The 23,480-nt window shown below is 40.3% G+C and overlaps 1 protein-coding gene across 3 annotated transcripts in view; it reads left to right on the forward strand.

The window, feature by feature from the left end:
* The window catches only part of Grb10 (growth factor receptor bound protein 10), a 161,496-nt gene that overhangs the window by 79,816 nt on the left and 58,200 nt on the right, over positions 1 to 23,480 (forward strand). The gene's annotated exons all lie outside the window — the stretch shown is intronic.

A 23,480-nucleotide genomic window follows, 5' to 3' on the forward strand; every position in this document is an offset into this window, starting at 1 on the left:
TAGGGAGCAGTGGGGTGAGACCCCGCCCTCTGTCCATGATGGGAGAGCAAGGCAAGAACCAGGTCCATTTCATCAAGTCAGGATTTGGCTGGGCTTCCCCTGCTCTCAGAAGACGCTAAAGAACACTACTGAACAAGGCACAGCTTTACAAGCAGAGCTGAACAGCATAGCAGTGTGACTCTTACTCTAGCTCTTAACTTCCCATGAGGCCATAAACAGCCTGGCTTGACTAGACTACCCCATGGGGAAGAATAGGCAGAGAAGATGGCAGAAAAGACAGACAAAACAGCCCACCCCAAATCAGTCTACAAATTAACATTCCAAACTACAGTAAGCAATCTCATATAGAAGATCCAGCTATTTAGACTATATGCAAACATGTGAGTCTGATGAAGGCTTTGAAATAGAGTGCTCAAATGAACAAAAGCATAATGTATGTAACCCTAGGTGAGAAACAAAGGAAACACAACTGGAGGGAGCAAAGTAAGACTAGCTGGAGATAAAAACAAGTACACTGGGAATTTTGGAAATGAAACATGTAGTTTATTGACATTTTTTAAAAAGCTAGTTTCCATTTAAGTGGGTTAAATATCTGGAAACCAGTTCTAAGAGAGTCACTTCACAATGGCACAGAGGTAGAGACACTAGAAAATAGGGGCAGTGATGCACCAAGGGTCCCAGGCTTCAGAGGAGGAAAGGCTGGAGGGGAAACTCCAGTACAAGGGACAGAGAGTTGGCCAGAACCAGAGAAATACCTGGCCCACACTGCAGTCACAGAACTAAAAGAAAAAGGTTAGTCCACGTCTGAAAACACATAGCACTAGTCTAAAGCGTGGAAGACACCAAGTCTTAAAAGAAGTAGATCTTTACCACACATGAGACTCATATGATTCCACGTTGGCTCAGTCAGTGGGAGACCAGACAATGCAATTTATTTTCAGAGTAATGAGAGAAAGATAACTATCTATCTAGAATTTTATACCAATATAACAGCTTCCCAGGGATGGCAAAGCAAGGAAGGGTGTGTGTGAGTGTGTGTGTGTGTGTGTGTGCGTGTGTGTGCACTTAGGCTTAAATTAAGGGCCTCAAGCTCCCTTGCTTAGCTTTCTTAGACCTGGTGCTTTACCACTGGAGCCATGCTTCTAGCCTTGCTATTTTTTTAAACAAAGAAAATCTATTACCTGCAAGTTTTACTAAAAGGGGTGATTTAGAACTGAGAGTGTAGCCTAGTGGTAGAGTGTTTTCCTGGCAAGCTATAGGCTCAAGGTTCAACCCTCAACACCAAATGAATGACTAAAAATAATTGAAAGTGGTGGGAAAAAAATGTCAATATTGATGAAACGTGCTATGCAAAGAATAGTGAATACAGTAGAAACGATGTAATTCTGTATGGTCAGATACTGGAAATGTGTGTGTCTTCTGGGAGTGGGATACCCAGTGAGTGACTAAACCTCAAGTAGATTCAAGGTAAATTATGGAAAAACTGAAAATCACTTAGAGGAAAGGACTATTTAATTATATGTTTTAAAATACATAAGATGCAACTGACATATTGACTGTAATTGCTAAAAGAACAACTTATCCTCTATAGTGTCTAACCTAACAGGGAGGAAACATACAAGGGAATTCTGTAAATTCAGTTGTAAGTACAGAAAGAAAAAGGATCATGTAAAAGAAAAAAACATAATCAAGCAGAAACTGCATCAAGATAGTAGGGTTAGTAATTCCAGACACGCTTAGGACAATATTAATAGGTTTACATTATAGATCTGCGTAGACCCCTGCTCCAACAGACAGACTCTAGATTCTTGCCTAAACATGTGTGACTTTTTGAAAAGTTGACCATATATGGAAAGTTGCACTGAAATTTAAGCAATCTGTCTCATGCAAGCCACGTTCTTTGACCTAGTGTGATTAAATAAGACATGAACACAAAATGTTCAAAACATAAACATGTTTATTCACACTTCAGAGTACATCCTTATTTCACCCATGGGTTAAAGAGGAAAATCACAGTGGAAACACCAGTCATTTGGACCTGAAGGAAAAGGAAGATACTAATACTAGAAAGCTGCATAGTATTCCTAAGGGGGTTGTTTTGGACTAAACTTCTAAGCCTCAAAAAGAGAAAAATTGAAATTAGAAAAAGTAAATTGGATAAGTCTAAGCTGTGCAGAAGTAAGGAATTACAAAAATTAAAATAAGAAATTACTGAAATAATGAGACTATCATTTGTCAGGGACAAAAACCAAAGCCGATCTTTTGTGAAAATCACCGTAACAAAGTAACACACCAATAAATCAAATTCAGCAGTTTATCTTTAATAAAACATAAAATAAAGGTTACAAGTTCTGTTTATTACAATTAATGTAAAGGTTGACTATCATCATAAGTAGAGCAATTAAACATATTAAAATATTTAAAAAAACTATATATAAAAAGTGTTTGATTCACTTTCTTACTCATTGTAGTATAAAACAAACAGTGACAATAATAACAAAACTCTATTACCTAACATGTAGGGAATAAAGAGCCTTAGCATGTTAAAATTAATTTGCCCAATGCCTGCAGCATACATCATATATAGTGGGGAAACATTAGTCATGCCCAGGAAAAGCCAGAGTCAGACAAGGATGTCTGTTGTCACTGGAAGTCTTAGCCAGTGTATTTAAAGTAAGCAAATAAAGAAACAAAAACAAACATTGGAAAGGAAGAAATGAAATCTGTGTCTAATTGCAAATACTGTGATTATTCAAAGAGAAAAATCTACACAGGCAAAGGCAAATTGTTGGCAAACATGATGCCAAGTGTAATGCCAACTTTTATGAGATGGCAAATAATACATGAAATCAACGTATAAAAGTTATAGACTGGCCATGGTGGCTTATGTCTGTAATTCTAGCACTCAAGAGGTTAGTGCAGAAGGATTTGAGAGTTCAAGGCTAGCCCTGGTTATATATCAAGACTGTTTCACAAAATAGGGAGTAGTAGTAGTGGTGTGGTGGTGGTGGTGATATTTTTGCATTTCAATTGGAACAATCACCAAATGTAATGTGGAAGCAAAATTCCACTTACAACAGTATCAAAAATTATAAGATATTTAGGAGAGAAGTCCACAAGATTACCAAATATAGGATGTTGCTATAGAAAATAAGCCCCGAAGGAATCGATAGAACATAGGTCAGAAGATAGAGTAGAGTGAAGAGTATCATATCCACCCAACTTTAGCTTTAGCTTAATTGCAGGGAAAGCCAAATTCTCAGTAAGAGTTTCACTGCGACTTGGCCAGTGTTTCCTAACCTGAACAAGGAAGCACGAAACTCAGTAGCAGTCAGATTAAACATGTACCATAAGATGTGTGGAGTAGTGATTTACACTATCAGACAGTAAGGCTTCAGGGGCGTCACAGAGAAAAGTACATGGCTCATTTAAATGGGGGAGATAAACCAGTTGCCAGAGTGGATATCCACAACAACACAGAGACCAAGTCATGGATAGAAATGACAGAGGAGCCTGGGTGACCAGGACCCTACTGTGTGCTCTACCCAGTAGTCTAGTTCAGGCCAGTTAAATAAAGTGAGGGGGGAAATACCTTCTTTAAATAACAAGAAAGACCAGTGAGAATCTTCAAGTTCTCAAGCAAAGAGAACATTTCTTAAATAAGACACAACACAACTGTAAAGGAAAACCTCTGTGTCTAAACAAGTACACATTTGTATACAATATTTAAACACTAAATGGCAAACGAGCTGGCAAAGAATTGCAATGCCTATAACAGGCCAAACTTTGCTGTCCTGTGTTTATTTATTTTTTTAAATCCTATAAATCCTATAAATAAGAAAATGTCAAATAGAAAAACTAGCAAAGAGAATGAACAGGCTTCCACCCCCCCACCCCCCGCCCCCGGGGTGTGTGGCTGGGGAGCATGATATGTTCTTATTTGATTCTGGACACTCATTTCACTGAAAAATAAGGAAACCAACTGAGCTGGAAATCAAGGAAGCCGACGCTCCGAGGTCTGGTTCAGGGAACAGAAGGGCACAGTCCCTCTTTCAAGTGTGTCCAAGTGCAGTGTTCATCTTCCCTCTTGGCACACACACAGCCCTGGGAGTCTGTGATGAGTGGACCTGGGGTGTGCAGCTCTCTGGCAGTGCTGCACAAAGGCCTTTCCCTCCCTGGACTGGGTCAGCTGGTCTCCCAGGCCAGCGTAGAGCAGAGCCTGGAGGAGCCAGCACGAGCCTGTGGTGTACTTGCCAGGGCATTCCTGGGACCATTGCCCCCTTCCCCTCCCATCCTTCGGCCTCAACATGCAGGATTCTTTTTAATAGGATGCTGTGGGACGCATGACCAAATTTGACCAAGATACAAAGCTATTCTTTCTTGATTCTTTCATTTTCAACACATAATGAGATATTCATAATCAGATACCTTAGATTTGCATGGTGTGTTTGACCAGGGTTGCCTAGTTCCTTGCAAGAGACCTGATGTTTAGAATAAAAGATTAACTGTGACTTTCCTTGACCTGTTACTTCTATCTGGCAAAGAGGATTTATTGCTCTTGTTTTATTACCTCATTCCTAACATAAGCTGCTTATTTTTGTGTGACAGTTGCTAAAAATGCTTCATACATTTCTTAGCAGCACCCTGAGGGAAAGGATGCATTTTTTTCCTTTGAAAAGTAGGTGGGTTTTGTAATAGCTGAAATTACTTTGAATAATTTCTTAGAAGTATTTCTTAGTTGTGCTAAAATATATAAAAACAAAATTTACCATTCTAACCATTTAGAAGTATTGTGAAACCATCTTCACTATCTTTTTCTAAAACTTTCCTAGCACCCTAAACAGAGACTCCATACTAATTAAGCAATCAATCCCCATTCTCCCTGGTAACTAACATCTACTTGATGTTCCTGTGTATTTGCCTATTCTACATAATTCATCTAAGTGGACTCATACAATATCTGTCCTATTGTAAGGGACTTTCTCCCTTTACCATTATATTTTTAAGGTACCTCTAATACTAGCTTAAATCAGAATTTCATATCTTGATTGTTGAACAATTTTCTATTGCATGATATTCCACATTTTGTTTATCTACTCTTCTCTACATTGACACTTGGGTTTCTTACCTGTCTTGGCTATCATGACTAATTAATGCTGTTATGAACATTGGTGTACAGTTGTCTGAGTCTTTAAGTCCTAAAGACATGTGCCTAGGAGTAGAATTGCTGGATCCTGTAGTAGAGCTGTTTCTTCTGTGATACTGTGTTTTGAGATTTGATGTTTCAGAGAACTGTGAATGCTAGAGATTTGGCTTTTCTCGTTTTAACAAGTTCTTTCTGATTGTAATTACTATCCACAATCAAAGTTCAACCTTTTGGCTGTAACTCCTACCTGAACAAAGACCTCCAAGTTGCCAAATAAAGAGGTTAAAGTCCATATGCAAAAGTCATAGAGTGATTCTGAAGAAGCCCGGGAAGCAGAGAGCCCACAAGGAGGATATGTCTAGATGAAGCTACTCTCCTGGGTAGCTGAGCCTATTTGCTCACTCTTTAAAGTAAGAACTGGAAAGTGGTGTCTGTGATGTACCTTGCACCACGTCTGCCGCAGTGGGCCCTTTATCTGAGGTCATTCTTGCCAGGAAGTGTAAAAAATGGAGTATTATTTTTGGAGATTGTCCCCCACAATGTTCAGCACCCCACATTCTCCACCCCCCACCCTAGTACTTGGGTTCAAACCCAGGGCCTCATATGCTAAGCAAGGGCAAAGGCTCTGAGCTCTATCCTCAGTTCCATTTAAATGAAAAAACAGTAACTGTCACAATAATCCATGATAATTTCCTTTTTTGAAAAAAAAGTATTTTTAATGTAATGATGTTTAATTCCAGGTGAGGTGATTATAAACATTTTTTATTCACCCTGTAAATTTATACATCTTCAAATGTGAGAGTGTAGACCAGTGGTAGAGCACTTGCCTAGCATGTATGAGGTCTCAGGTTTGATTCCTAGTACTGAAAATCAGACAGATAAATAATTTTGTATAAACATGTAGCAATTTCATAATGAAAACAAGCAAATTCTAATTATTATTCTGGGTTTTATTTTTAAGAACAGTGCCAAACTTGGGCTATGTACTGTCTAAACCTGTAGCAAATAGAAAGGAGCAAAGGTCCTAGGAATCCTGTAAGTTCATGTCAGTAAGGTTTGGTGTTGGCAGTACCATGGACAGGAGGGAAACAGGTCGTGAAAATGGTCCTTTGGCACTCACAATCCATCAAAGGGGTCCACTTCCCTGGAATCAAAGATGGCAGCTCACCAAGCCCAAGTGACATTATTTTTGCTCAGACAAAGGACAGAAGTCTTTTAAGTGTTACTCTGTATTCATTGGCCATGATTAAGAAAGAAGTGAAGTGTATGCACATTTGATAGATAGATAGATAGATAGATAGATAGATAGATAGATAGATAGATAGATAGATAGATAGATAGATAGGGAGGAAAATATAAGCAAATTTTAGTGCTTTGAAGGTGTTAACTTTTTCATATAGCAAATTTGCTGGTTCAAGATAATGTATACCCCCAAAGTTTTGGCACAAGCCTGTATGTTTTATCAATGACGTATAATTTTGATAGCAATTACTCCATCCAGGAGCAAGTAGCACCACAGATCTATAAGTGACTGGAAAGTTGCTCAGCTGTGGACCTATTTTTTATCATCCTCGAATCTGTGAGTTCAATTCTCAGCACTGGGAGGAAAGAAACAGTAGAGGGACAGATGGGAGGAAAGAAGGGCAGAAAAAGAAAATGGAATGGGTGAGGAATACAGAATTTAGGATTTTAGGAAGTTCACTTTAGTGTTTTCCATAACTGATTTATATAAGAACCTGTGGAAGTCAAGATAGAAGGAGCAGATACTGAAGAAAAGCTATACTTAGGGCTGGCATTGAGTATAAATACTGGGTGATGGTGATGTGCCAGAATGGGTCCCTACAATCCCTGGGAAGCATGTGGGTAAGCTCTTGGAATCTTCTGGACTTTGAAAGGCAGGAGGATTGAGCTAGAGGGGGGGGGAGGAGCTCTAAGTACAGCTTTCCCTTCTCATAGATTCTAGGTCTACCTGCTCTCATGGCAGTCATCTTGGTGAGAATTTGTGTTTTCAGCTCTTAATTTCTCAGTGATTCTGTGACATAAATGACAGTGCTGTGGTAGCAAATGCAACAAACTACAGAATTTTTCAAGTAGGAGGTATTGTGGGAGGGTCTGAGTCTATATCCCTAGAGAGGAGCTTTTGGTGGTCTACAGGAGCTAGTAGGCAGGGGGGAGATGGACACCACGTCTTTATCAGCCCATGGGGATGTCACTGAGCTCAGTTTGGGCTGGTACAGGATGAAAAATGGAAGATAACTCAGCTGAGATCACTCAACTACTGAGTAGTGGAGGTTGGCAGGGAGCCTGATGGCATTTCTAGCATGTCCTGTCACCACTCCAGGCACTCTTGAGTCAGATCAACCCCCAGCCCTATCGTATTCTTAGCAGTTGGTATCCTCATACTTGGACGGCAGGGTTTCTAGTAGAGAAGCTGTGTTGCTCTGCTCATCCTCACTTCTGTGGAGACTGTGACTGCGCTGGTCTTCCGTCGTTTTTGCTCAGGCCCAGTGATCTGCATCCTCGTTAAGCACAGGTATGGCCTCCTCGGCCTCTGACACTTCTGTCCCATTCCCTTTGTTTTCTGTGCCCTTAGCCTCCCTCTTGAGTATTCATCATGACCTTTTTTCCTTCTGGAGGATAGAAATGTATGAGCTTCCCAGGGCTGACTTCTGTGGTGGATTGAGAAGAACTCCAGGAATATTAAGAGTCAGAAACCCAACAAATGTACCTGATGGCTCTGAAACTGTCTGACTCAAGAATGTCTTCCATGCCCTGTTGTAAGAGGGTCCTGTCTATTATAGCTCGTTTTTTTTTTGACTTTCATCTCTTACTTGTCTTTTCTTGGTTTTCTTTAAGGGAAGATCTCAGTTATTAACATGCCATTTTACATTGTAGCAGTGTGTTACCTTTGGTCACTGTGTAGCTATAGCATAGAGAATGTATTTCAGAGTCACCATACTTTGTTGGAGAGCAGGTATACCAAAGTGGAAGAAAGAAAAAGAAGAAACGTTCCAACTACCAGATGAGGTGAGATAAAGAAAATAAGCTGTGTGTGTTTCCTTTGTGTTTGACCTTCAAGAATCCATTTTGAATTTCACCAGATACTAAAGGATGTGGCCTCTAGGCTTTCAGGTTACCCATTTTTCTGGTTATTCCAGTGACTCTGTATGCCTGTGGACAAGTTAGGGACTTAATTTAGATCTTTTAGAGTCTGCATGTATTTATACCACCCTGAATAATTATTGAAAAAAATGATGACAGTGGTGATAATGTGGTCTGTTTTAAAAAACCCTCTTCATATCTTATATTTTCTTATTAATTCATGAGAGCTTGAGAGGTTCTGTAACTTGACTGGAACATCCAGAGAATGCTCACTCGATGGCGGAATGGTAATCAAAGCCAAGCTCATCCAGCTTGGATCAAATCCATTAGGATTTGAGACCATTTTAGGAGAGCCACCAGGCACATGCCTGTAGCATAAGCTGATCCTACTAGAGTTATCTTATGTATCATATTTTCCTCTTTCTCCCAAGCTAATACATTTGCTGTGGATACTAACTTTGTCTTACTTATTTTGAAGGTTCCACTACAGTGGCTTTCTGGGGTCATATTTCATAGATGTTTGTCTAAATACTTCTTGAGCTCATGTACCATAGATAGACAGGTGGGTTCCAGAAAGCTCCTCTCCCTGCAAGTGAGACATTCTGATAATTCCGGGCAAGCAAAGACAAAAACCAGTTAACAAAGCCCTTCCCTTCTAGCCATGCTGTCCATTTTGAGAAAAGGCATGATCATGGAGGGCAAAAGAGTCAGCTAATGAAACCATATGAGTCCTCCTGATCTGGCATTTGATCCAGGCTTTCATCTTGATCCTCAAAGCACCCCCTCAACTGGTCCTCTGTCGTGAAAGTAGCTTCAACATTTTGTCCATGCTGTGTTTATGTATATGTAGATAAGTAACTTTTGTTTTCATAATTATCATTTCCATTCCAAACAGTGCCATTGGCTAATGATACACGTTCTTTTTGTTTGTTTGTTCCTGAAATGCTCAACAAAATTCTGAATAGTAGTGAATATAGCCTTTGGGGTTTGCTATCAATGCTGGTGGTAGTTTTGATTTTTGTTGGTGCTTCCCAACAAAGATTAATTCCTTCTATTAGGGTCAAGATGCAAAAAAAAAAAAAAAAATCAAGGAGAATCTCTTGAGTTGCCTTACGGAATATGAAACAGGCTCATGCCACACCAAATACGTGCTAGTCATGTTTCTGAAGTGTCCAGTGACATGATGTTATCATCTCTTAATTGGTCATGATTTCTTACCTCCCTCACCATCTTTATTTTTTACTCATATATATATATATATATATATAATATACATATATAAACTAAGAACTTGTAAGTCATATTTTAACCCATTGAATACACCCACCTGTCCCACAAGGTAGGCAGTTTATGGTCTCCATATTTATAAGGAGAAAACTAAAGCCAGAGATCGCAAAGTTGACCAGACCTCATTCCTTGTGAATGACAAAGCTTGAATTTGAACCCAGGCTAGTGAACTCTAGCCTCTGAGCCTTCTTTGTCCCTCTGCCTGCCTGCCTGCCTCTGTATTACCCTTCCCTTTTTATCCAGGTCCACCAGTATTTTCCTTTCTTTTTCGTTTTTCAGATTTTCAATGGCTCACACTGAGATTTTGATGGTAGGGATTAAATTTGCCTTGGCCTTGAAAGCAGCCAAGTTAGTCCTGATGTGATCCCCTTCCTACCGTGGATCCTGGTTTTTCCTAAACTGAGCTTATTCCCTCCTTTCCACTTTGAAGATCATTTGTCTTAATAAAGAAGATAGGAACAAAAAGGCATTGAGGAGCTTGCATTCTCCCTGTCTTTTCCCAATGTCAGGCAAGCAGCAGACCTCTTCTTCCTGGTCCTTATTTGGAGCAGAACTGAAAAAGCCATTGTCGTCCTTTGTCATTTTTCAAGTCTCAGCTATTCTGGGCCTTCGCTTTCCTGATGCTCTGACAGTTCACGCCACTCTTTTGTCTGGTCCCTTTGAGCAGATAATTGGGCTCCATTAATGTTTCATGTTTCCTTTAGCTGTCAGGATGCTCGCTGCTCAATAGAGGGCTTTATCCCAGCCACTCTTTCTGTTCTCCTGGTGGGTTTGCTTTTCATCCACTTGCTTGCTTGGTAGTTTTCCCGTGACTTCCATTCATTCGTTCATTTGTTTGTTCATTCGTTAAACAAGTGTCTGTTGCTTGTCGAGACCATACAAGGCATGGGGCCCAGGCCCAGGGCATACGAGGAGAGCCCTGAGTCATTCTAACCTAATGATCATGTAACATGGGCCATTTTGTCCAAGGAAGTATAAATCCTTTTTAGATGTAGCAAAACACAACTTAGAAACAAATAACTTTCCCTCAGTGATGAAAGAATATCTTTAAGTCTAGGTAGAAAATGAGAGTATTCTCTCTTCTAAAGTACTATATTTTCCACACTATATTGTATTTAATTTAAATCTTAAAAGCAAAAGAAAACTCTCTACAGTTAATGAATATTAAGCAACCTCCATACATTCTAATAGATAGGATGCTTTAGGGCGGAGTTGTTTTTCCTATGTAATTTTAGATTCTGTTCCCAAAGGAAGACCTCAAGCTGGAGATTTTTCGGGAAGGCTCAAAGGCCCTCTGTCATTCAGTGGGCATGTATGACAGCCTTCAGAAACAATTTAACAAGGTCCCCAAAATCTCTTTTACTGTATTAATCCCATCTCTAAGTTTGTCCTCAAAAGCGCTTGTTGCTTACCTAAAAGACTGAAGATAAAGAGGATTTGACAGCTTTGCATGGCTGGCTAAGTTCCTAGAAGATTGCTATTTGATTGGCAGAAGATAGTGAGTCCATTTTCCACTTACTTGACCAACATTTATTGAGTACCTACTGTGTGCCAGACTCAAGGTCAGGTAATGAAGCAAAGATGAAAGAATGCCCAGGTCCAGCCTGTTAGAAACTCATGTTTAAAACCAAGGAAGAGAAGCTAATAGGAAGTTAAAACTCAAGTTGGGTTAGAGGGAAACTAAAGAAAATGATTAACATGTAAGAAAGAGACAGTGTGCCCAACTTTGGACTTAAGGGGAATTCTTCACTCTACATACACTGATTGATTCTGGGCCTCAGTTTCTCTTCCTGACAAATGAAAGGAATGACTATGTGGCTTGTTTAGTAGGAAGTTTAGGAATAACTTGAGCTATGAGATGTGTCTGTGTGGGATGGAGAGAAAAAACAAACATGTCTTGAACTCTTTGAATTTAGCTTGTACAATCTCTTTCCTGAGCTTTCTCTCTCATTGTCACTTGAGATCCTGGTTGTCAGGAGGCCACCTATGGCATCCATCCTGGTGCCCATATGTTCTATTGTTGTTGTTTTTTTCACCCCCACATAATTGAAAAAATAACAAGCACTTAACTAGGAATGTCTAGTCCCTTTGGATTGCTATAACAAAATACTATAGGCTAGGTGGCTCATAAACAATAGAAATTTACTTTCTCACTTGTAGAAGTTAGAAGTCTCTTCTAGAACTTGGCTGGTGATCCCAATAGTGATTGGGTAAGTTCTCTGAAGCTCCTTTTATAAGGACACTGATCCCCATTCATGAGAGCTCCACTCTTGTGACTACATCACCCCCCAAAGCTCCACCCTCTAGTACCTTCACTATAAAAGTTGGGTTCAGCTATGGGATTTTTTTTAAGGTACAAGAAGAACATCCAGACCTTGGCAGAAATCTGTTCATTCCGAGTTCAACCCCAGAGGTTGAGATTCAGAATGCTAAGTGCATTCGAGGAACCTGTTTTCACCAGCAACAGTTTCCCTTCCCTCCCCTTTCCCCCTCCCACTGCCCTCAAACCCTCTGCCCATGGGCAGATTGGAGAGGGACAGCTCTAGACAGTCCAATCCCTGAGCCGCATTTTGAGTGTCCTGTCCTAGTTGCATCCATCCCTTTTCTGGAGAGATGGTTCCTGTTCCTGACTTCCAAGCTTTTCCGTTTGGAGAGTTGTGCTGTTTCTTGGAATCGCACAGTAGAGTTCTCCTTCGATGACTTTCTGCCTCCAGTGCCTTCAGTTTTAGGCTCTTTTGAAAGCCAATGTCCTCTCCATGACTGCTTTGTCTGTAAACAGAGATATCGTTTTAAAACTCTTGTGTCTGCCAAGCAGGGAGCAGAACCGTGCTAGGAGAATTTCTGGCCTCTGGGATATGCTTGTGGACTGGGAACTTCACCACTCTGCCAAGGATCTCTTCGTCCAAGGACATGAACCGTACTTTAGCTTCCCATTTACTCCTAAGCCATATCCAAGATGCTGAGTCTTGGGACCCATCCTTTGGCTCAATCTGACCCTTGCATTTAGAGACCCATTCTTCCATTTTCACAGGATGCATCAAACCCCTCTTTCCCTGTTAATGTTGCTTAGATTAGGTTCAAAACTTCTTCAGAGGCAGAATTGTTTTTCCAGAGATGGTTTTTTAAAAAAGTTCCATATCCTTTCCTGCTACTCTATATTTAGCATCATAATCCTTTTCCAGAACTTGTTGTGCAAGGCTTTATTGCATCTAGGTGACATACTTTTCATCAACTCATAACTGTTCTGTGTATTTATGGGGCACCATACAATGTTTCTGTGTATATGTGTGTGTGTGTATATATATATATATATATGTATACGGTATAATATTCAAGTCAGGGTAACCATGTTTCTCCTCAAACATTTACCACATCTTTGTAGTGAAAACATCAAGAATCTGGAATGCAAAATTTATGAATTTGCCTAGGGTCTTTGCTCATCTTCTCTGCATTAGACCCAGTTTTAGTAGATGCTACAGAAGTAAGCATCTTGGCAAGCAAGTCTTATCTATTTTGTTAGTATTTTGTTAGTATTCCGATAACTGAATCAATGTTGGTCATGAAGTTGGTACTTAGTAAATATTTGTCAAATGAAGAAAAGCATTGCCAAGAGCTGGTGACTCACACCTGTATTCCCAGCTACTCAGAAGGCTGAGATCTGAGGATCATTGTTTGAAGCTAGCCTAGGAAGAAACATCTCATCAGATTCTTATCTCTAATTACTCACATAAAGAGAAAAGCTGGAAATGGAGCTATGGCTCAAGTGGTACAGCGCTAGCCTTGAGCAAAAGCAGCTTAGGGACAATGCCCACGCCCTGAGTTCAAGCCCCAGAACCAGCACTTTAAAAAAAAAAAGCATTAGTTAAATGAATGGATTTTATATTTACAAAGTTAAGATAGTGGAATTGCACTCAGTGTAATAATACAAGTTCCCCAGTGTCTCATGTACCTTGAAAACATCGACCTTTTTTTGAGAACATGTTGTCAGTAAGTAACAGACTTCTGGATCATAACCTGGATTTTCCCATTTCATTTCCAGTGTTCTTGAACTAATATTTTTAGGGCTGATGGAAAATGGGAGCCTTCCAGAATGACAAGTTATTTATATAGTTTCTTGTGCCCAGGATTCTGCCTGATTTATGATGTAATAGAAGAATTAGGAATTAAAATCACAAGGTTGAAAAGAAACATTAAATTGCTAAGAAAGACTTGAGAAAGATAGATTATCTTTGCCCCTTCTGAGTGGTATTTTATGCCAAACTCTTCCCTCCCCACACTCCTTAGCACCAAAAAATAAAAGAATAAAATAAAAATTGCATGGCTGAATTTTTGCTTTATAATTTTTTTTTTTTTTTTTTTTAGCCCGGGCTCCGGGTTCTTACTTGGCAGGCCAAAACTTTTTGGTAGTGGAAAATTCCTTTCCTGTGTTCTATAGCCTGTTTGGTGTTGATTCAAGCCTTCTTAAAGGACCAGCCTTAGTAATGCCCAGGTGTTTCCTTTGCAACAATATGGCAGATATAACCCAAGAGAATATGCCACATGCTTTACAAGGTAACACTTGCTACACTCACTGAACATTGGATGCCAAGCCTTTAAACTTAATGAATTTAATCATTGAATAAAGTGAGAATAGCTTCCTCTCCGCACCTCTGTCCCCCACTCCCTTTTTTTTCCTTTCGGTACTGGGAATCGAACCTAGGGTCTCCTGCTTATTAGGCAAGCACTTTACAGCCTTGTCTCCAGTGGTTTGGTGTTTGTTTTTAGGTAGAGTTTGGCTAACTTTAACTAGGATGGCTTGTTATTTAGTTATCCTCCTGGGCTGACCTTACAGGAATTGACTACTACTCCTGGCTATCCAGATTTTTAAATAGAAGTATAGTACAGTTTCCTAAAACATACATTTTAAAAATATATCCTATCAAAATCAATTCAGAATGATTAATCATTATCTTTGGGGTGTTGTTGTTATTGTTTTGGTAGTGATGGTAGAATTACTTAGCCACCAGGATACCTGCCTTCAGTTTTCAAATTTGTCCTATGACACTAGTTGCACTGGGGAAATAGCTGTTGGCCCATCTGCCTGTCAGAGTAGACTGGCTTTCTATGTTTATATTAATTCTATTTATTGGACCTTCATTGGCAGCACACCAATACTAGACACTGAATAAACCCTTCCGGCCACAGTCCTGAGGACTCGAGGAGAAACGTAAATTTTGTACTGAAAATTCTGATTATTTTGTGAATGAGAAGAGTCCATGTTGCCTGTTGCCTAGGAAGTGGACATCCTTGTCCTTGTTCTTTAAGAGCCAGTCCATTCAGCATAACTTGGAAGGGAACTTGTAAAGCCAGTCCTCAAGTACCTTGCACACCTTGTGCAGAGCCTCCTCAGCTGTGGCAGTGTTCCTTGGTCTTATTTTGCTTCTTGATCACGTGCTTGCACAAATGTCTTAGATCTAAGATTGCTTTTTTGGAAGTTCCTCTTGACTTTTCTTCACAGCTAAGCCTGTGTTGTTACTAGTCACCCAAGGCCACATTGTGGTCTGATTTGCATGAGTCCAGCCCTTTGTTGGACACTGTGTGCAACAGCCATACTTGGCTTGCTTGCTTCTTCATGGGTTATAGGGAAGCCAAGATCTAGCAGGCATGCAAGATCCAGTGGGAAGGAAATAGAGGACTGAGAGGCTCTGGAGAAGGGACGAAGCCATTCTCCAGTGAGTGCTCATGAGGGTGAGGAAGACTGCTCAAGAATGAACCTCCTACCCACCAGAAGGGCTAACAATGCATGGGAACTGTGGGTGAGCAGGGACAGAGAACTTCAGGCAGCTATCACTGGAGTAGGTTCCTGTCAAGGAAGTCTGAGCATGCGGCATTGTGTTCCAAAGCAAAGACTAATTAATTGGCCATGTGTGAGGATAGTAATCAACCTAATTTTTAAATCGCTTTTAATTTGTATTACCATTTGTAATTATGGTAAAACACATACAGCACAAACATTACCATCTTAACTCTTTAAAAATAGAGTTTACAGTTACTAGTGGTGTTAAGAGTCACAGGCAGGTATGGGGAATGGTCCAGTGCTCCAGAGACTGTGGCAGGATTGGGAGGGAATCTGAGACTAGCCTGGGTTTTGTGGTAAGATCCTGTCATGGAAACAAAAATGGAGTAATCAGATTACCAAGCCATCATTGCCAATCTCCAGTCTATCCACCAAACTTTTATTATTTTCTCCCTCTGAAATCTGTATTAAACTCCAGCCTCCCCGTTGCTCTAGTCCCAACCTCTGGCTGCACTATTCTAGGGACCTCAAATCACGGGATCATATAGCGTGTGTGTGTGCGCGTGCGCGCGCGCGTGTGACTCATGTCACTCAACACAATGTCCTTTGGTTTCTGTAGTTGCTATATTGTATTGATTAGAGAGTAATGATGAAAGATTAGACACATTTAATATAGATTCAGGACTTTCTTTCTTGAATAGATTTGATCCAGGCTTGTTTGAGTCTGTTGATGTAATACCCAACTATATGTAATACCCAACTATATGGAAGGTCAACAGTATCTGCATTTACTTTTAAAAATGGAACAAAGAAAGAAAACCCAAACTGAATTTTATAACTTTATCTAATTATTGAAGATGCTTAATAGTCAAATATTAATGTGCTTAAGTTTTCCATTGCAATGTTTCAATCAGATTTAACATATTTCCTTTTTTTCTCTCTGCTTTGGATTGGAGCCCAAACTGTATAATAGTGGCTAATAATGAAAACTGGTTATTGTTTTTTAATAATGAAATCTTATTCCTTAGATTATGTTTCCTGATTCAAATACATTTTCTAAACAGTAAATATTCATGTCTGTCTGTCTTAAGTTTTTCACATAGCTAGCATGGATTCACAAGTCAAGACCAAAGTAGAATACATACTGATTTTTAACTGTGTTACAAAGCTTTACTGGGGGGGAAAAAAAACCCAAGTAGGAACCATCCCTTTGATGCAATGATAGGAGCCTATGTGCTATGATCGCTTTAAAAAATATTGCTGCAACTCTTTTCATACACTTAACCAGAAACCAAATAGCTACTATATCTCTGATCCTGCCTTAGGGGATGTAAGTGTCTTTTTTACATAGATCCCAAAGCCTGAAGGGAAAAGTTAGCAATAATTTACACCAAAATGCACAGTGCCTACCCAGCTACTTAATCCACTGCCTGCCAAGCTCCATGTCCTGCTCACACTGCTTTAAGAAAACCACTCACCACACTCGATTCACCAGCTAGGGGCGCACAAGGCTTGCTTTTGCGCAGCACTGATAAACCTGAGCCTCAAAATGCTACCATTTTGCTCACCCTGGCTATAAAGTTCAAGATTCAGTGTAGGTGTTAAAGCATAAAGGCTAGACTGGATGGGGACATGACACCAGGCATGTAGAGGAAGCAGCCTCTTTGAAATGGAAGAAATGCAAGCGGGAACTTGCAGAGCCCTTCAGAAGTTGCCTTTCCAGTTCTAAAAGGGCCCCATGAACTCGGATGCACTCAGGTACCCAGGTGACCTTCTTCAGGGCTTCAGAACAGAAGAGAGAGGGAAAGAATATATCAGGATTCATTTGAGAACTGAATGATTTTTCTGATTTTAGGATTTGGGCATTGTATAAGATTCTCTCTCCTTACCTGAGGAAGATACATTTTTTTTTTATAGCAACTCTGTTCTGAAACACTGATTTTTCTCCCCTCATTGTTAACCTTATATCTCCAAGGAAATAGAGACTAGGGAGTCTTTGCAGCCATGAGGATAATCCGTGTTCCAAGAGATTTGGGTAATGTCTCCCCTCTAGTCAGGACCAGTAGGAGGCTTGAACATGGGGAGTACAAATCTACCTGAGGCAGAACGGGAATCTGGGGGTCTTTGGTATAAAGTGGTCCTTGGCTTATCCAGGAAGGGCTTGGCATGATTTGTGCACTGGCCTGGCCAGTTCTGCTTCTTATATGCCTACTTGTTGACAGGATTTGGTCCTAAGTCATTTTTTTTTTGATTGCTCTGAATCAAAGTAGCAGCTTTAGATACTCCAATAATATAATCATAAGGGGTAGTACTTTATTTTATTTCAGAAGAATGTGAATATCTAAGTGTACCTTTAAGGAAAACAGGATCAATTTACCACAGGAAATGGTTGGATGGCCGTTGTGTTGAAAAATAGTGGTCTCATTATGAAGCTCAGGCTGGCTTCACACTCAAGATTCTCTTTCGTCATCCTCTCAAGTGCAGGGACTACAGATGTGTGCCACTACATCTGCCATATTTATGGATCTGTTGAGTTCATCCTGAATTCATAATTATTCAGTGGTCTGGGTAGAGGACCCAGGTCTGTTCCCAACATTACAGAAGAAGTGTCCTTGCCTCATAGGACATGGCACTGAATATGTATTAAGTCCTACATTTACATTAGGAAAAGCAAAAACATTCCAAGAAAGATAGTTAAGATCCTAGCTGTAAAAAAGAACATCCTGGCCTGGCCTTGGCAAATTCAGAGGCTCACTGTGGGTTTAGCTTTGTCTTAATGAGTTATATCCAGAATAAATGTGTATTTTATCCGGCTGATTATCACCAGTTAGTCATTACATATGCTTTAAATGATGCTTCTATGCATGTGATTCATGGATGCAGGGAGTCAAGAGTGGGGGGAGGCCTACAGAATCTGCATAGGCACCATACACTAATGGGAGGGAGCCCGTTAAGTCCTCATAGTGCAGACACCCTCCATAAGATGTATTTGTCCTCTTGCCAAAATAAGCACAACATAACACATACCCACTGTATTCTCAACAGTTGTAAAATTGGTTGGTTTGTTGGTACAGATTTTCTCAATCCTTAGAGACTGAAAATGGCAATTACCATCTGCATGAATTAGAAAGGAAAGTATGCCATTTCAACTAAAGTTCAGAGAAGATTTTTGTTTATAAACACTGAAAATCAGGCATATGTATAGCTCTGATAGAATATGTACATGCCTATACTAGACAGACTAAAGTTTTTATTATCTATCTTTAAGAACCATTGAAATAAAATATGCATACATTTTTTAATAGTGATATGATTTAGAAGTTGCATTTGTATTTTGTTTGGCATTGTGATTAGGAGCTTTGCTTTTATATTTACTGAATAACTTTAATACCCTGTATGAGAGTAGAGAAGAAAACTGTAATAGTATAGTGCTTGATTTTCTTAGTCTTAGTTTTCTGTGTCTAACCCCTACATTAGTAAAAACTAATTCTTCATGTGACTAGAACACAGAAGAATTGGTGTGAAAAATATATTTCAGTTGCATATGAAATTATATTTGCACAAAATTTTGATTGGTTAGAATTCAACTGAAATATCTTTCCAAGGGAAGAATTAGGTTTGAACATCTGTAGCTTAGCCTTTATTTCTTTCCCAGATAGGATTGTGTATGAATTTTTGCCTTTATTCCTTTTGCCAGAGATATTTCAAGTATTCTTCTCTTCCTTTTTCACAGGGATCCAATGTTCTTGTTCTTAGTTATGTATGACACCCCTGTCCACAGAAAGTGTACCTTCTATTAAAAAGGAGAGGAAAGAAGAGAAGGAACAGACAGAGAAGGCAACATGCATGATTGGGTACTTACCTGGGTCTGTGCAGGAAGTAAAGTAGTGGGAGTATCCTATGCAAATAGTGCAAATAACATGTCCTTTTTGGTAGTTAGGGCCTGGACACTGTCCCTGAACTTTTTTGCTTAAGGCTAGCACACTACCACTTGAGCCACAGTTCCACTTCCAGCTATTTGGTTGTTAATTGAAGAAGAGCATCTCATAGACTTTCCTGCCTGGCCTGGCTTTAAACTATGATCTTCATATCTCAGCCTCTTGAATAGCTAGGATTACAGGCATGAGCCACCAATGCCCAATATCAAATTAAACATCTTTAAGGTGCTAAAATAATTTAGTAAAGTGAATTCAGTGACATCTTTAATCTCTAATTAACATGAAGAAGACACTAGATGGTGCTCTAAACTAAGAAGTGTATTATTGGTTAAGGAGGTAAGGCGGGGCGGGCGGGAAGCTACATCCTGAGCTAACCCTATCTCTGTTCTCCTTACCTTTTACTGAAGATCAGCACACCTTGCTTGTTGTATGGGAGAAATTATGAGCCAAATGAGAAGCTGCTTTGTCAAATCGATTGTCTGTTTCCCAGTGAAACTCACATCCACTTGCTAGTCATAATTAAGAGATGTGAATTTGGGATCGGGTAAGGTACTCAAATATTTGGGGTAAATACCAAGTTTTAGACTAGGCTATTTAGGGAAGGAAAATAACTATCAATAGCTTGATTGACAGCCATGATTTTGACCTACATGTGTGTATGAGTAAATACATTCTTAAAATCCTTGGACATGAAAATTTAAGTGTACAGTCATTTTCCCTTTCTCTCCTGGTATCCCTTCCAGAGGGCACCTCTTGGAGAATATTGTAAGTAGTGAACAGGCAGTTGCAACAGTCACTTCTAGGAGAATCCATTGGGTTGATCTTCTCACTTGTGTTTCTTAGAAGAAAGCTTTTCCAAAAATGGGTGATTATTGACCCACTCAGCTTCATGAGTCTAGAAGAGGATTTACAGCAAGCTTTAGTGCAGAGGATACAAACTCCCCCACCCCAATCCCCAACCCCAAACTAGCAGACAGAATCATAAATTTGTGGGATATTTACAAAAACTGTTTGTGATTTCAGTAATATCCTAGTCTGGTGATTAAAACGATAATCAAAAACTTGATATCGAATATAAAGTATCTTCTCTAAAATCCCTTTGGAAGCTCTGATATTTGGTCTATATTATAATGAGGAGATTTAAATAAAATCAGAAAACCACAGTGATTTTACTATCTAGATAAAAATGCAAATTGTCCCCAGGGAATATTTTAAAATTGACTCTAGAGGAGAGGGCACCGTTAGAATCTTTAAGAGTTCTAGTCCTGCTCTAATGGCTTCGGAAAGTATAAAGGTTTGGAGTATGCAGATATAGTGGTTAGTAACTTAAGTGAGTGTTATCAGATTAGCCTGGCTTTGTAAATCCAATTAAATTAAATGTGTTCGTATTGAAAGAAGTTGTGGATGTATCTTGCCTCCAAGGAAAATGAAAGCAATCTGGGAACACTAGTTACCTTCCTATTTGTGCATCCAGTTACCTTTTATTTATTCTAAGTAATTTTAGAATTGCTTTGTGTCTGCCCTAACTGTAGACCTAATCAAAAATAACCTGGTTGCTAGGGAGAATAAACAGGAGCATAAAGTCCAGAGACTCCAGGGGCTGCCACCAGGGGTCGGTACAGTTGAGGGTTGCCAGAAATACCCAGGGAAAATAACTGCAAATGAAAATCCACCATGAGGAAATACAGACATTTTATTTTCTGAAAAAATAAGCAGCATGTCTGAGAGCAAGAACTGTTACCATTTGATTTCTGTAGGAGGACAAGAAGTAGAAACAGAGTCCCTTGTGTTCTACCAGGCACTCTCTTGGCTTTAATTACTTACACACCCCATCAGGAAGGGCCCTCCCTGAGCTAGCAAGTAGGGGTGACAAGACAGAGACTGCCTGGATCATTACAGTGAACTTTGTAGTTCACCCAGTATTGATTCTTAAGTGGTCCATTAAGGTAGAAATATTGAGCTGTTAATATACAGAGTTAAGAGCCTTGTGTGGGCTTAATTGTTTTACAAAGCTTAGATTATGCTACAATTAGTGTGTCAGCTAAATGTGAGTGCGGATGAGTGGCATCGTGATGTGTGTGTTCTAGAACCTTCCTGAAGCCCCAGATTGTGAGCTGCGGTATATAACTTACGCTTTGCCTCACTGGTCTTTTCGTTAGCAGTCAGCTGTCTCTGACAGCTGTTTTCCTCCATTTGTACCTTGCTGAGTGTACATGTAGACTTTCTCTCAGAGACGTAACCATCACAAGACTGTGGGCACTACAGTGTGTGATCCAGCCACCATGGGGTCTTTGTCCCTTCTTTCTTCCCTCCCCCTCCCTACCAACTAGGAGCAAGAACTTTGCCTGCTGAACCTAAGCTTTCCCCTTTGAGGTATATTAATTATTGATTTTTTGCTAATTATTAATTATTGATTCAGCACTTCTGTCCTTTTAATATCTGGCCACAGGATTAATATTTGACCACTCAGAGCCTGAACTATAGCAGCCTTCTTTTCTTTCCTCTATCCCTCCTCCCTATACAGGCCCTGGATATTCAACAGAACTCCAAACCTTTGGGATCAACTCAGCGCCATCTGTGTTTCTCTCAGACCTGTTCCCTGTACTAGCTCCAGTCCTATCTGCTTCCCCTTGGCCTCACTAGCACATGGCCTCTGTCATTCATTCCAGCATAGACTTCCTTAGTTGGACATCATGGTCTCATTGCTGCTATTTTAGTAGCCGGCTGCCTACCTCCTCATGACCTTGGACATGACCTGCCTAATCCCACCATATGTTACCTCCTTCTTTGGGCACCATTGCTAGGGAGGTTAAGACCAAGTCAGGGGGATCTGTGGCTTCTTCCCAAATCCTCCTGTAACTCTACCCGGCCACCCACCCCTAGATGGACAGGTGCTAAACACTAGGCCTCTTGTTCCCTCCCCTCCTCTGTACCGCTGCCAGGCTCTTCAGCTGGGTTTTGGTGTCATCTTGTTCCATTATGCCATTTAGTCTTCTTGAAAGACAAGAGAAGCCAAAGCGAAGGCATTCGAAGACTTCTTGTGCAGTTGTGATCAAACCAAGGGCCTCGCACATGCTAGACAGGTGCTGGGCAACACTCCCAGTCTACCCTCTTATACATCTTTGTGGGGAGCAGGAGTGAAATGTTCTGGAAACATACCTCAGCACACAATTGGTGAAGTCAAATGAGTGCTTAAAAAAGTTGTTTGCAAATTTCAGGTTCTCTGTGCCACTTCTATGAACTTGAACAAATGACTTAATTTCCCCCAGGCTTGTTAAAAAGTTCAGCAGTTAAACCAGTTAATAGTAACTGCTTTATCTTACTTCTTGCGGAATGAATGAAAAAGAGCTAATAAATAACATCTTACTGTTTATTCTATGCCAGACTCAGTTATAAAGCAGGTACTGCCTGACTTGGTCCTCACAGTCCCCCATGGAGTTAGATAACATGGCTAGCTAACTTTTGAAGCAGAGAGGTCGAAAGGCCAAGTCTTGCCCGGGGCCTCCAAGCAGTAGAAATGGGTCTGGCATGAGTGAGTTCACCCCTCAGAAGCCGGTAAGGGTCTGTTCTCTGTGACTGAGCCCCTGTGTGTGACATGGGAGCCAGTGAGATGATAAACGTGTAGCTTGCACGTGTGACAGTGAGCCTCGGTCATTATCTGGTATTACTGAGACCATATGGGTTCACACATACAGAGCCAATCCAGGCTGCCTTGAGCACAGGACCAACACAATTGTGGGAGGCAGAGGGTCTTACAGTCTTCCCTGACCAAGCACAACCAGGGTTCTGGAGCACTGAAGCTGAGCCATACAAGACTGTTCTGAGCCTGGCAGTGTGACCCAGCCACACTCTCTCTCCTCCCCATTCCTTTCCCAGTCTCTGTATGTGCTGAGTTATACCCTTAAGTCTCTGTGTTAGTCAATGCTTTCCAGAGAAACTGAACTAGTAGGATTTATAGATTGGTACATAACTTAGCAGTTGGTTTGTGCCATTATAGAGGTAGACAGGCAGGCCCAGAATCTGCAGAGTGACTGACAGTTCTTGGGAAGTACCACAGGTCAAGTCTGGAAGCAGAACTCCCATCTCCCTCCAGTAGGATCATTTGTTTTTCTGCTTAGGCTTTTACTTGATGGGATGATGCCCACCAACATTAGAAAGGAGTAATCTGTACTCTGAAGAGACAACTAAAATCTGAGTGCCGTGGCCTAGCCAGTTGATGTGTAGAATTACC

Source organism: Dipodomys merriami, unplaced genomic scaffold, assembly GCF_024711535.1.
Source record: "Dipodomys merriami isolate MVZ:Mamm:240054 unplaced genomic scaffold, mDipMer1.0.p SCAF_5, whole genome shotgun sequence".
In the NCBI taxonomy this organism is placed as follows: domain Eukaryota; kingdom Metazoa; phylum Chordata; class Mammalia; order Rodentia; family Heteromyidae; genus Dipodomys; species Dipodomys merriami.